The sequence below is a fragment of the Trichosurus vulpecula genome, chromosome X (assembly GCF_011100635.1).
Source record: "Trichosurus vulpecula isolate mTriVul1 chromosome X, mTriVul1.pri, whole genome shotgun sequence".
NCBI lineage: Eukaryota > Metazoa > Chordata > Mammalia > Diprotodontia > Phalangeridae > Trichosurus > Trichosurus vulpecula.
The window spans coordinates 44076010-44082903 of NC_050582.1; positions in this window are offsets into that span (position 1 = coordinate 44076010).

Consider the following 6894-nt stretch of genomic DNA (forward strand, 5'->3'; position numbering starts at 1 on the left):
CAGTGCCACCCCACTAGCATGGCTCAGAGGCAGGTCTTCCTGATCCCAAGGCTAGCCCACTGCACTGTCTTTCTTGCCTGGCACGTAGTAGGTGCTTAATAATTGTTCCTTGAATTGCATGGCACAAAGACTGCCTCTTTGGGGACCTACTTTGTACCCTCTTCGTCACAAGGAAGGACATAAAACATGAGGTCAAACATCTAATCTTAATTAGCATCTCACACATGAAGTATACAAAGTGTTTTACAAACTTCAAAGTGTGATCTGTGAGCTATTTCCATTGTTTCATTTGAGTTGAACAATTGTTTGGGCACCCGGTAGACATGGGCCTAAATGATAACATGAAAGCCTTCTGTAGCAATTACAGATAGGAAAAAAAAACGGGCAGTTACAACTCAGTGGGAAGCAACTGTCATCAGCTCACACTGGAAGAAAAAGGAAGTTATTGCCAGGACCCCAAAGAAAAGCACTTGAGTAAAATTACTTCCTTTTCGCTGGCTGTGGCTCTGTCACCATTTTTTCTAAGGATACAGAGTTCCCTCTGGCTACACTCATCTGACAGGGGGTGAGGTCACAGAGCACGCATATAATATCTTTAATATACAAGACAATACAATATAATATAATAGCATATATCACTTTCCTGGTTTTTCTTATTGGACCATGGCAATGTTGTTACCAAGACTAATGAGCATTATTATAGGCAGTTAGGTGGCTCAATGGAAAGGGCACTGGGTCTGGAGTCTGGAAGACCTGGATTCAAATTTGACCTCAGATACTTCCTAGCTGTGTAACTGTGGTCAAGTCACTTCACTGCTGTCTGCCTCAGTTTCCTCATCTGTAAAATGGAGATAATAACAGCACCTCCCTCCCAGGGTTGTTGTGAGGATCAAATGAGATATTTGTAAAGTGTGTCCATGTGTGTGTCTATGTATGTGTGCCTGTGTGTGTGTCTATGTGTGTATGTGTGTCTATGTGTGTGTGTGTTTAAAGAGAAATCTCATACCCCTCCCCTGTGTTCTGAAATGTGCATTTCTATTTTCCAACTTACATCATTAAGGGGCAGAAAGAACGAAAACAAAACAAGAGTTATTTTTCTCATCTCGTACTATCAAGAACTGGAAGGGGAGGAGGAAAGGAGAGAGGGAGGTAATAAGCATTAATATAGTGCCTACTGTATGCCAGGCACTGTCCTTACAATGACCCTGTTAGGTAGGTGCTATTATTATCCCCATTTTACAAATGAGGAAACTGAGGCACATGGAGGTGAAATGACCTGCCCAGGGTCACACAGCTAGGAAGTGTCTGTGACTGGATTTGAACTCAGGTGTTCCTGACTCCAGGCTCAGAGCTCTCTCGATTTTACCAATGAGCTCCCTATAAGAAACTTCAAAGAAAGAGCCTTAACGATGCAACCTCTCCTCCCTTTACAGATGGTAAAACTGAGGCCCAGAGAGAGAAGAGACTTGCCCAAAGTTACCCATGGTTGTAAATGGCAGAGACAAGATTTGAACACAGGCCTTCTGCTTCCAAATCTGTAAGACAACACAAGCGATCCTATCTATGAGACCCAAGCAGGTCCGACCAATGTCTCCTTGCAGACACCCTTTCCTTTTCCCCACTCTGGTCAGTAAGATACCCCACTTTCTTTGAAAATCAAAGATGGCCAGCTGGTGACTCTAAGATGTGTTGTCTATTACTATAACTGTTTTCTTACACACACACACACACACACACACACACACACACACACACACACAGCTTTTTGAATACAAGACAGGGACCATAAAGTGAGAGTCAGAATAGGGGACAGAAACAGATGTGGAGAGATTTGACTGGGATTTTGCCAGGTTTTCTGGGATCATTTTTTCTTGCATGCAACTGTAAAATAGATTATCATGAACCAGAACAGTTTGTATTATAATATTTCCCCTCCTACACTCAGAAGAAAATGAGGTGGGAGATGACAAGCATGCCTGCTTTCAGAAAGCCAAGATGGGGTCGTCTCCAGTGGAAAGAAAAATAGGAGCTACTTATTCACATTTAAAGCCCAGATTATTGGCAAAGTTGGGGCATTTGTCAGCTGCTAAAGGGCACGACCATACTCATTGCAATTTCCCCACATTTTTCAATCGTTTTCTGTTATTCCCTCTGCTTTCTCTATTCTTTCCTGAAAGATGCTTTTGGTGCATTGAGAAGTACACCAGGCCTGGGGGCAGAAGGCAGAAATTTGAATCCAGATTCTTCTACTTCCTGTCTGTGTCATGTGACCTTGGGAAAGCTTCCCCCACCCCCACTCCCACAAACACACAGAAAAGCCTCAGTTTCCTACTCTCTAAAATAAAGGGATTGGACTCGGTGATGGCTAATGGCCCTTCCAGCCCTAGATCATAGGCTCCTATGAAATTTCACACATCCTTTGAATTTACCATATGTGTAGGGCAGCATCCAACTGCCTGGAAGCCAGATCAGAATTAACCAAGAGGCAGTGTGCTATAATGGAAAGAGCCATGGATCTGGAGTCAGTATCTGTGTGACCTTGGACAAGTGGCCTTCCCTCTCTGGAACTCAGTTTCCTTTATAAAATGAAGAGACTGGACTAGATGGCCTCCAAGCTCTCCAGCCCTAACTACTATGGCCAATGTGGGGAAATCATCCTTTTTCCAAAAATTTGGGAAACTGGTAATAGATACAGCCTGAGACTTTAAAAAGAGATCTACGTCTTTTTAATGCTTTCATTTTGTTGTTATTGTTCAGTCATGTCCAACTCTTTGTGAGCCCGTTTGGGGTTTCATTAGCAAAGATACTGGAGTGGTTTGCCATTTCCCTCTCCAGCTCATTTTACAGATGAGGAAACTGAGGTACACAGGGTGAAGTGACTTGCTCACAGTCACACAACTAGTAAGTGCCTGAAGCCAGATTTGAGTCTCTTCACTCCAGACCCAACACTCTATCCACTGCAGTGCCATCCAATTGCCCAATGCTCTAATAAAACACAGGTTATTGTGCAGGGGTCTTTCCTTCTTGTCAAAAGGCAGCCTAGCTAGAGTAAATGCTCTCTTGATCCTCTCCCACCCTTGTCTGCCCCGACCATGAGGTATTGAGACCAGTCTCTCAACCACGGAGCTCCAAGAGCACTGCTGCTCCTTGCTATGGAGAAGGCAGCTCTGGAGGGAGGACTCACATAGCTTAGTGGTGCAGGTATTGAACTCCAGGCTCAGGAACCGAGGAAGAGGGATTTCCTGGAGAATAGTGAGTCCCTGGAGAGTTTGGGGAGCCAACCTTATAGAGAAAGAAATGGGAGGTTCTGGCAGTGCTAGCCTCTTGGGGCAAAGATTGCCCATGTGAGTAGGAGCTGAATCATTATATGGGGGAGCAAGAGACCTGAACTCCGCTCCCTGCTACTACCCTGGGCTACTTGGACAGAGCAGACCTGATGGAAAAGAGGTTCTTTCTTTCACAATCCCAAGGTAGTTTGCTTTCCAGGGGAAGTTCAAGCCGCCAGGGTAGCTTGATGGCTGGAGATGGTTTTGAGATGAACGTGGGACTCACTGGACTTTTGAGGGTTGCTGCTTTCTTTTTTTTTTTTTAGCAACCCTAAGTTTGTTTCCCTTCTCAGGGGAATCCAAATCATAGGGTGGCACAATGAGTCTGGGCTACTATATGTGAGATACACAGGGCATGCAACCCACACTTCCAAGTGCAGGCCCAAATCAGATGAAAGCATAATTGGGAAATATTTAACAAAAATTATTTAAAAATATAACATAGATGACATTAATTTGTGATTTTCAAAGTCACCATCCAGCCAGTAGGAATCCTTATGTATGGTTTAGTTCCTCCCCTACCCCCTTTCTATTTGATTTTGATTCCATTGCTATATGGGACCCTGAGGGGAAAGTGGTACTCGCTGGAGAGAGAAGAGAATGCTGTCAATTGTTTATGGGCTACTGTGAGTCCTTTCTACACTTTTTGCATTTTCTATGGGCTAAACTAAAGGCTGTCCTATACCTAGTATGCATTGTTACCCTGGCTGCTTTGCATAGGCATTGGTAATCCTTTTGCCCATGTTTGTGGTGATTTAGACATGAACTATATGCTGAGATTTCCTAGAAGGAACTCTGAGTGGAAGGAAAACAAACCAAAGATCTTTTATTTGGTGATATGAATGCAAATTTGGCCTGCTCCTTGTAAGCCCAGAGCTTGAGGCCCTGGACCATGTGATCTGCCTCATTATACTGACACACACAGCTGTAACTAGGCTTATTTCAGGATGCCCGATATGAGGATGAGGGTGCTTTCTCCCCCGTGGGCCATATCATGGTTCTTCTCTCAGTTCCACATGTAACCCTGAGCCACCATCCCCTGATAACCTTGTTACCAGTGTTCTCCTCTCCTACAAGCCAATGACCAATCATCTCATTGCAGACATATTCTCCCATCTTAGGATGGAAGGGTGCTACTATTGGCTTGCCTCCCTCATCCTGTGCCCCTCTCCTCCTCTTGGCTACCTTCCAGAAGTTTGAGGGTCTTGGGGGCATGGCCTGGACTCCGTGGGGAATGGGCCACTCCTCCAGCATGTTGTCTCCAATCCTATTTGAAAGGTCTGAACTCTTGTGTCCTAATGGCTAGGAAAATGAAGACTGGCTGTGCCCACTCACCAAGGCGGGATCCAATCCCTGTCTCTTGCCATCTACCCCTTACAAGCAAGTTTCTCTCAGGCTCTGCCCTGACCCTGCACAGCTCCCTCATCTATGGCCTTCTCAGCTGCAGACTGAATGTATTCTGCTATCTCTGTCTTTCCCCCTCCATGTGGTGGTGCTTGGAGTTTTCTCCCCATCCCTTCCACTGGGTCCTTAGGTCCCAAGGAAGTCTCTTACCAAGGTCTCTTCCCCATTGTCCCACTCCCCCCTGGGCACTAGGCTTTGCTCGCACCTGGTTGGGGGAGGGGGATGTATGTAAGGAGGGTGCTCACTTGCTGTGGCTTGGGGAAAGGACTTTGCATCTCTAAATCTGAGTTTATTCATCTGTAAAATGGGCATAATAGTGTTTGTACTGCTTGTCTCATTGGGCTGTCATAGGGAAATTCATATTTTATTAACCTTAAAGCACCATAGAAATAGGAACTAAGAAGTATAAAGGTTCATTCTTCTTCTGAGAAACTGAAATATACCAGTTCTTAAATTTTTAATTTAATGTGACCTTTGCGTCTGAAAATCTACAGACTTCTGTTATGCGCATTTAGAGAATTGGATATTCTCCATGTCCTGGAGGATAAAATTTAGCTCATGAAACACACAATTGAAAAGAAACAAAATGGTATAACATTCTTATTCTTTACCAGACTCCAAAATGTGAAAAAAGTAATGCAATATCGAGTGGAAAGTTCATTTATTTGAATAGCAGCTGAAGAAACTGTATCTGGGCTTTAAAATCGGGAGTTATTAAAAAATGCTTCCCGGCAAAATAAAATATTTAAGGTGAACTTGCATAACGTTACATTCGAATATTATTCAGTTGTGTTTTTTTCCATGCATACATTTGGTGATGCATAAGTAGTGTTTGGGGCTATAGATCTAAGATAAACAACTGTGAGCATGAATAAGGGATTTCATTTCCATAGAGAGTATGGAAAATATTGGGGTCTCTAGACCTAGGACAAAGGAACGGCAGGGAGAATGAGCAAGGGCTCTGGAGGTGTGTTAAGGACATGGCCCTCACTGGTCTTGTGACAGCCTATACAATCCCTTTAGGGTATGCTATGCTTGAAGACCTATGGGAGCCTGCATTTTAGCCCACTGTGAGAGACTAGGAAAGGGAATGGAAACACAGATATGCCTGGAAGCCCATCCAGGTATCCAGATGTGCCACAGATGTGCCACAGATGTCTGGCCCTGAAGAGGTCTTCTCTGGCTCTGCTCTCCCTCCAGATGACCAAATTTGCTTTGCAATATGGAGATCAATATGGAGAGGCTGGCTACAGGGTGCCTCAGGGGAGGACAGAGGATGGGATCCTGCTCCATTGATCAGTTACACTGCCTTTAGAGAATTTTAAAATTTCTGAGTTGGTCCTCTCGGCTAACCCCTACCCCAAATATGAATGTCCTCTACAACATTCCAACAAGTGGTCATATGGCACAAAATGGGCTTAGTGTATACCTCCTGAGATTCAAAATGAAGACTCAACAACAAAAGAGAAGTCAAATGATTTTCATTCCGAACCTGGGCATATAAAGTACCATATTTGAATTAGGGATTTCAGAGGTCATCTGTTCTGACTGCTACTCAAAGTGTAAGTCTTTTCTATAATATCTCCAACAGATGGTCATCCAGCCTCTGCCTGAAGAGCTCCAGTGATAGGGAATTCCCTGTGCCAGTGATCTGGAACCCATGCTGTCAATGGTCAGAGCCTTGGTTTATCAGTGGGTCATAAGCCCTTGAGTCCTCTGAGAGGCTACTTAAAAAGCTTCCTTCTGCCCTTCTGTTCTACAGAGTTGTCTCCTCCCATACATGAGGTTTGTATGACAGAGCTGAATCTACCCCCTTCCTGTGGGAAAAATGGAAAACAGTAAACAAAAAGAAATTTAGGCCTCTGGTCTGATACAGCTATTATTACTTTAAGTCACCCATAGCTATAAATACTGTGGAAGGCTTTTCAACACCCACCACACACCACAACTGAGATGAGTGAAAGGTTCTCCTTTAAGCAAAAAAGGGAGAGTCAGTGTTAGGTTAAGCACAGATAGGTAGCAAGTGAAGTTTACAGGAAGAACTCATTGTTTAGTAGTTTTCAGTTGTGTCTGACTCTTTGTGACCCCTTTTGGAGTTTTCTTGGCAAAGACACTGGAGTGGGTTTGCCATTTCTTTCTCCAGCTCGTTTGACAAATGAGGAAA